Source organism: Haplochromis burtoni, unplaced genomic scaffold, assembly GCF_018398535.1.
Source record: "Haplochromis burtoni strain Fernald_Lab_line unplaced genomic scaffold, NCSU_Asbu1 Contig_525, whole genome shotgun sequence".
Lineage (NCBI taxonomy): Eukaryota > Metazoa > Chordata > Actinopteri > Cichliformes > Cichlidae > Haplochromis > Haplochromis burtoni.
The window spans coordinates 227,456-234,612 of record NW_024582886.1 but is presented as its reverse complement, the minus strand read 5'-3'; the positions used below and the strand labels follow the sequence as shown (position 1 = coordinate 234,612).

General features: G+C 38.8%; 1 protein-coding gene across 7 annotated transcripts in view; it reads left to right on the top strand.

The window, feature by feature from the left end:
- Positions 1 to 7,157, top strand: part of ltbp1 (latent transforming growth factor beta binding protein 1) — a 132,374-nt gene that overhangs the window by 14,563 nt on the left and 110,654 nt on the right. Inside the window, exon 2 of one of the 7 annotated variants that reach the window (XM_042214168.1) lies at positions 4,821 to 4,882. The exons of the other annotated variants lie outside the window; for them this stretch is intronic. The gene's annotated coding sequence lies outside the window, so the exon portion shown is untranslated. The remainder of the gene's footprint in view (positions 1 to 4,820; positions 4,883 to 7,157) is intronic. 7 annotated transcript variants of the gene reach the window in all.

The following is a 7,157-nucleotide window of genomic DNA, read 5'->3' as shown; positions in this document are numbered from 1 at the left end:
CCAGTGATGTGTCTGCGTTGGGCTTAACAGCTCATATCAGCTTGGACTTGAAGAGTTGCAGCATGTGGGTGGAGAGACTGCTTTTGTTTATACAGGAACAGGAAACACTGCAAACCCACAGCACAATGACCAATAGGGGACATTCCTCTGGTGGTTTGGTATGCAGTCTCTGTAATCTGTTCATAGGAGGTCTCATAATCACATGCTGAAGTTATGATGCAATTGACAAAGCAATAGTTCATCTTTGGATTGATAATACCCACCTCAAAGCAAACTTTAATGTTTTTCTGCCTGTGCAGGATATTGTAGTTGGTAAGTAGTGATTTGTTTTGCTGTATTTTTTTCTCCGTTTCTATACTGAGATAGGCTGTGAGGCATACATTTCCTTCTTTTAGATTTGGAGCAACTGTGGAATACAATTCCCATGTATTAAATACATGGTTTAAATAGTTTGCACCAGCTGAATCAATATTTTTTATAGCTGTGCATGCCTTGTGCAACAGCCACAGTTTATTTGTGGCCAGTAGGGTTGGGTTCAGAGAGGAGGGTCGCTCTTTAGATCGTAGCTTCACATTCTCATTCATATGGCAGATAGGGCAAAAACATTATGCAAATGCCCTCCCACCCCCAAAGCAACCACACAGTAATACGTGTGACATTTAAAGTGTCGCCTCTGGATCTGCTTACTACTCTGTGGCTGAATACAGCCTGTAATGTATGAAGGTATTACGCACCTTTCCTTTAAATTATGGCTTAATTTTCATTTGGAGGCTTCTCCTCTCCTTTCATATTCTGAGCAGGACTATTTATGTCATGTAAATGGAGTTATTTCATGTTGACATGACAAAGAAGCTCTGTGAATGCTTAGAAAAGTGTTACTATTACCACTTTTGGCTGTTTGCTGAATGAAAGTCAGCATTCTGTTTTTGATGTTTGTGTTTGCTCAACTACCTTGAGCAAGTTAGCATTGGTTAAATCAATGATGACATATGGAAGACTGCTGTGCATTTTAATCTGGCAAAACTATAACTACTGTATGCCAGGTGTCTTACAAAAACAGGGTGATGATTGTAGGTACACCTGAGTGTGCACTGTATACTCAACAAAACAGACTTAGATGCAACAAAGCTACCAAAGCTGGATACGTTTATGTGGTTAACTACAGCTAACCCCATTGCGTATTACTTTACAAAGCTAGTGTAACGTTAGCTTTGTTTTGGTTAACTGTCAGTTAAAATCAACACTGATACTAACATAAATTACTATCATAGTTCCTATCTGCTGGCAAATTCGTCTGACAAACCCCACTCAGACATAAGGTAGTGTTAGAAACCCAGACATGTCACATCTTCCCTAAGAGTTTTGTTATATTATCTGATGTTATCTACTCAAGATTGTAATTTTCTGTGCTTGGAATTTATCAGTGTTAGCAGGCACACTAGTGTTAGCTAATACTAGCCATAAAAAAGACCATTCAGGTTTGGATCCCCGTCCCTTCTTAGTAGGCAGGAAGCTGGCTAACCTTAGCTTGCTTGCTATCTAACAATGTTACTACTAAAAATATTATTATTATATTATATATTATAATATCTGAAGCTATGATTCCTTGTTTTGTTGTTCTTACTGAGAGACTCTGTTCTTTAGGGACACTGTTGATGTTATTAATGGAAGGGAAGATGCCATGACTTATTAGTCAGATAATCTAAGAAATTTGTTCTTCAATTTTATTTTTTAGTGGAAAATCCTTCCACCATCCAACTGAGGCAACTGTAAGAGTCAAGAAAGTTCAATTTAAAAAAAAAAATTATGCTATACATTAAAGAAGCCACCAAACAACCATGTAACCCCAATAATTATCACAGTTCCTTGTGTTCTTCCTTGCTTCCAATAAGTGACAGAAATTGGACAAACACGAATGTTGGGTATTTAGTTACTGCTGCAGAGCAGTGTTTCTCTTTGTCTCTTTGGCATTCGTGGCTGACATGTGATTCTGCTACACAGGAATCATCTGATTCAGGCGCAATTATCAGGAGACATTCCGATTAGTCTTCCTCTCTGGATGAAAACAAATGTCTGCCGATTATTGAATTGCAGGGCAGAATAGTGCTTTGTCAAGTCTGCTTGAAGTAAACATGTTATGATTACCTCATTCAGAAAATAGCTTTGCAAAATTTTGGAACTGCTTAGTTTACTTTCTGGAAGATAGCAGCCAGACATGAGGGTAAATAGTGGGTACTTGACTTTTTGTTAAAGTATGCTGATAGCAGGTTAAAATGAAATGTATCTGTTGTCATGTTTCTATTGCCTATTAAGACAGAGTGCAACATGTCCGAATGTCCAGAATAAATGGGGCCCTGTTAAAACAAAATCTTGGGGTGAACATTTTTCTTCATTTGTCATTGTGTTTTTATTTTAATGGAAAGGGTTGAGAAAACAGTTAAGAAGAATTGTAGGTCTTGATTGCAGTATAAATTCTAATTGACTGATTGCAATACAATACTTTATTAGGAATGTCACAGCATCACTTTACTGCATTTTGATTTCAGGCATGAAGCAAGTAGCAGTAGAGAATTTGTAGCAGCAGCATCTTGGTATTAACTGTTGTGTTTCCTCTCATAAATACTTAATGGCCCAATCAGTATGCATTAACAGAACGCTTGTGGCTTCACTGTAAGAAAAAATAAGTGGTGTTTTATTTCAATTAAGACATATTAGATATTTACAAAGATCAAGATAAAATGTTTTTTTTATTTAAAATGTATAAATAACTATTTTAGCCATTACCCTCTATTCACTCTTCCTATATTTATTGAGGAGTATCTCACAAGCACCCCCTGCTGCACCACTGCAGTGGGCAAGTCCACAGTCATGGAAATGAGGAGTGTTTTCAGGTCTTTTCACACAGGTGATTTCTTCTTCCCACTGATGGAAGGGCTTTCAATTTGTCATTTTTTATTCCCATTTCTGCTTTCAATCGCAGTAGCAGCTTAACTGCTCTAGCAGCTTCATCCACTGGAAAAAACCCAAACATACACTCAGCGAACTGGGGTATACAAAAATACCCACCCATGCCCCCTGCTTCTTAACGAGGGCAACTCCAGATTGGAACAGTCCAGCCTCTCTCCACCAGACTCCAAACAGTGCATTGAGGTGAGCCTGACTGTATCTGATCAGTGTCTCTCGACCTCATGCACCACCAGGACCTCCGCCTTTGACTGCCTCTTGAAATGCTTTGCAACCAAAGCCTCTTCCGGCCCCCCGTGCAGGTGATGGGCCTATAGGAGAGCAAGCTTATGTCTCCTCCATTGGGCTAAGACCTTGCAATCAGGTGCTCTCCCTTAAGATCCACGGGTTGGCACTGGTAACTCTATCCTGGGTAGGAGGAACTGGTCCCCTGATAAGGTTCGGTTGTCATATGGGATAACTTTAGCTTTTAACAGAAAGAGTGCTGTTTTAACTTATGGAATATTTCATGTGCCATTTGGCATATTCTCTGATCCCTATTTTCTAAATTTTGATATTAATATATTGGTAATTGTACCTAGCAGAGGGCAGCCTACAAGTACAAGTCAGCCAAGAGCTAATGAATTGTTCCTTAGCTTTACGAATATCTTTGCCTTTTCCCAAGAAGCATATTGATCTGCTTGAAAAAGTAAAGTGACTGTTCCTTCTGTGTTGAATGTTCATTATATGGTGCTCTTGAAACATGCATGTAGAATTACTTTGTGTTTTTGACAAGTCTATGTGTAAGCAAAGATGTAGCTAATCTGACAGTATTAGCTAGCACGTTGTGTTTATCCTGTTTCAGACCAAACAACCATTTATGTTTGTGAACCTGCAGGATTTCAGTTTCAGCAAAAACGAAACCCTTTGTTACCAGAAATGACTGACCTGACCTGATGAGCAAGGCTGTTTTTACACGTGAATTTGTAACATTTTCAGAAGAATCATGTCAGGAAATTTTTGAAGGCTGTCTTTCGAACATGTCACATTACACATTAAGTTCGTGTGAGCGATCTGCCTAGATAGCTGATTTACAATACACACCTGACTTTTAGGTTTGTATACTGGCCCAATCTCTTATGACACAGAATTAAACTTATTGTGGTAGCACTTTGATCTGACTGCACTGAATCCTTATGTTCTCAAGTGTATCTTCTAAGACAGACACCTGCAGGGGATTCCTAGAAAAGGTTGTGTGTTTTCGTACTGACAGGATTCTGTATAGCACAATGTTGAGCGATTAGGGTACAACCACCATTTGTACCCAGAGATCCCTAGCTGGCTTTGTTCACATGGTAACATGGCTATCAACACCCACTAAACAGCTGTAGGTTAGAATTGCTTTCTGTTAGTGTTACATCAAACCAAAGTGCATTTAGTGCATTACGCTGACTTATTCGGATTGTTAATATAACAGGGATTCTTTAGTGTTATTGTTGGCCAACAGAAAGATAGGGATTAGAGAGGCCAATAGATTCTCAGCAGACACTCTTATCTGAGCTAATATGAATTTGAGGGCCAGCAGTGACTCAGATAATGTGGAATTCAATATCTCGTATATCGATGTCATATCTTTCCACTGCTACCTGCTTCTGAATTCAGTGAACATCTGTCCCAGCCACATACAAGGTTAAACAGGCTCTAGCACTTACCCATAAAATCTCAGCATTTTTTTTTTCCACTTGGGAATTTGTAGTTCCTGCATCAAGGCAGAGACACAAAGAAAGTCATTATGCCTCACAGTTTCTGCCTCTCACCTTGAAACCATACAACATGAAAACAGCAGCACACACAACGAATAATTTCTACTCTTACAGACCCCGGCGAGGATATGAAGGGGCTCTCTGAACACCAGGCCCAGCGTGGTTTGATCAAAAGGGTGAGGACATCAGCATGACTATTTCCTGTCCCCAGCTAACGAGTAAATTACCATCACTTATTCCGTCACTCTTGTCACAGACCGCTGCTCTCATGTAGCTGACCTCAGAGAAAGAGCGAGAGAGAAAACTATTTGCAGAACAGATGGCAGCCTTTGCTCCAGGCCAGTGAGGGGTGGGGGAAATGAAAACTATTTATGCTAGTCAGAAAAGAAAGCAAAAAGCTTCACCCTAACTGGAAAATTAACTGTGGGGTTGTTTCAAAATACTAACATAATTCAGCTTCAGGGGAGAAAGGACAGCAATGATGTAATCTGTGAGGTAATCACTTTATAGAAGATGGGTGTAACTCGACTGATATTATATGGTGAAAGCGAGTCCACACTTCTTTGGGCTGTGGTTGTTGGAGTATAAATGTATTGTGGATATCCTGGATTTAGTGCATTTCAGTGCTGCTAAAGTTTGTGCTTAACCTAAAACGATACATCTTTCAACTTTAACTTTTTTAGTGTTAGGGCTAAAATAAGAGTGTTGAAGTAATCAGTATATGTACAGATGATCAGAGCTTGATCACAGAACAATCTGTTGATTTTAAAATAACAGTCTCGTTCATTGCAGCTAAAAGTAAGTCTTGCATTTAATTAAGTTTGGGGTGTGGCTGTCCAGTGTTGTGAAAGACAATTTTAAATCCACCATAAGGGGGGACTTGCATTACTAACTTGCATTGGAGCTTTTCAGACGGTTTGTGAGGGTGAAAGCAAAAGAGTGCTTGCTGTTGCACGGCTGAACAATGTAGAAAGTGTAACAAAGTATTCCCAAAAAAGCGACTTCAAACTGTAGGTCATCAGTGAAACTGCATCATATCCATCATGTGAGGAGGAAATGTGTACAGATCTCACTCAGTATATTAGCATTGTCGTGAGCCATGTGGATGACCACACAGGGTGTATGTTGTCCTTGTTGCAGGAGATGTCTTTCAGCCATCATTTAGTTTCCTTTCATTAATCATTTTCACCAACCTCAAAACTGCCAATTAGTCTAACAAGCTTAGTGAGGAGGTGACACACCCTCAGGGCCCATGGGGAGAAAAAGAGGGACTCTTTCTGAGTCATTTCTCCTGCTGCTGACACACACACACACACACACACACACTCACACACACACACACACACACACACAAGAAGCAGTAGAATTTTTGACTTTATAGACAGAATTTAATTAAAGTTATTTAGTTTAGGGTTAGAATGTGGAACTAAGGTTTTCTTTTTAAGTTGGGCAGTGAATAGTCAGATGGAGGTCCAGATGTGTGGCTTATCTTCAGTCAGTTTCCTTTGTATGGTTTATCCAAACATATCTATGCATGTATGTGCATGTGTGTTTGAGTACAGTATGTAAACTTCTGCTATGCTGCCTGTGAGACGGGCTTTGTAGTTGATAGATGGATGCCCCTATCATCTGCTCAGCAAGAATAGTGCCTTGTCTAATTACATGCTTTTGGCTGGTCTCCTTTATAAACATACACAAAGACCTTTAAACACACACACACACACACACACACACACACACACACACACACACACACACACACACACACACACACACACACACACACACACACACACACACACACACACACTTACAATTTCATAATTACGTCAAGTATATAGACGAAAAGTATTTCTAAACTGTCTCCTGAAAATATCAATTGTTAAGTGACATTTCACGTTAATTTCACATTAACAGCTGGTCAGATGTACCCACATGTTCTGTGGTATGCTCAAGTGCTTTTGATTTTGTAGTTTTGGATGCATGCCTTTACACAGAATTCCCAGTTTGATATGTGCCTTGTAGGGGTGCAACGATACACAAAATTCACGGTTCGGTTCGATACTTTGGTGTCACGGTTCGATATTTTTTCGATACAAAAAAATGTTCATGCCTTTTTAATTTGTCATTTATTAAAATTATAAATATATATTTTAACTCAAAAGTACAGTTTTTAAATTTAATGTTGCTGAAACAAAAGTAATTAAAAAAATAAATATATCTCAGGGCTCTCAAAATTTCAAAATCCCTGGTAGCCCTTCGGGCAGGGACTCTTCAGTTTTTGGTAGCCCAAAATAAATTTAAGTAGCCCGAATAAAAAAAGAGCAATTTTTTGATTGATGTTTTGTTTCCTTTACAATATTATACATTAAAGTATAATATTGTAAAGGAAACAAAACATTAATCAAAAAATTGTTGAAAAACAAATTACAACATTGTATAAAAATTACA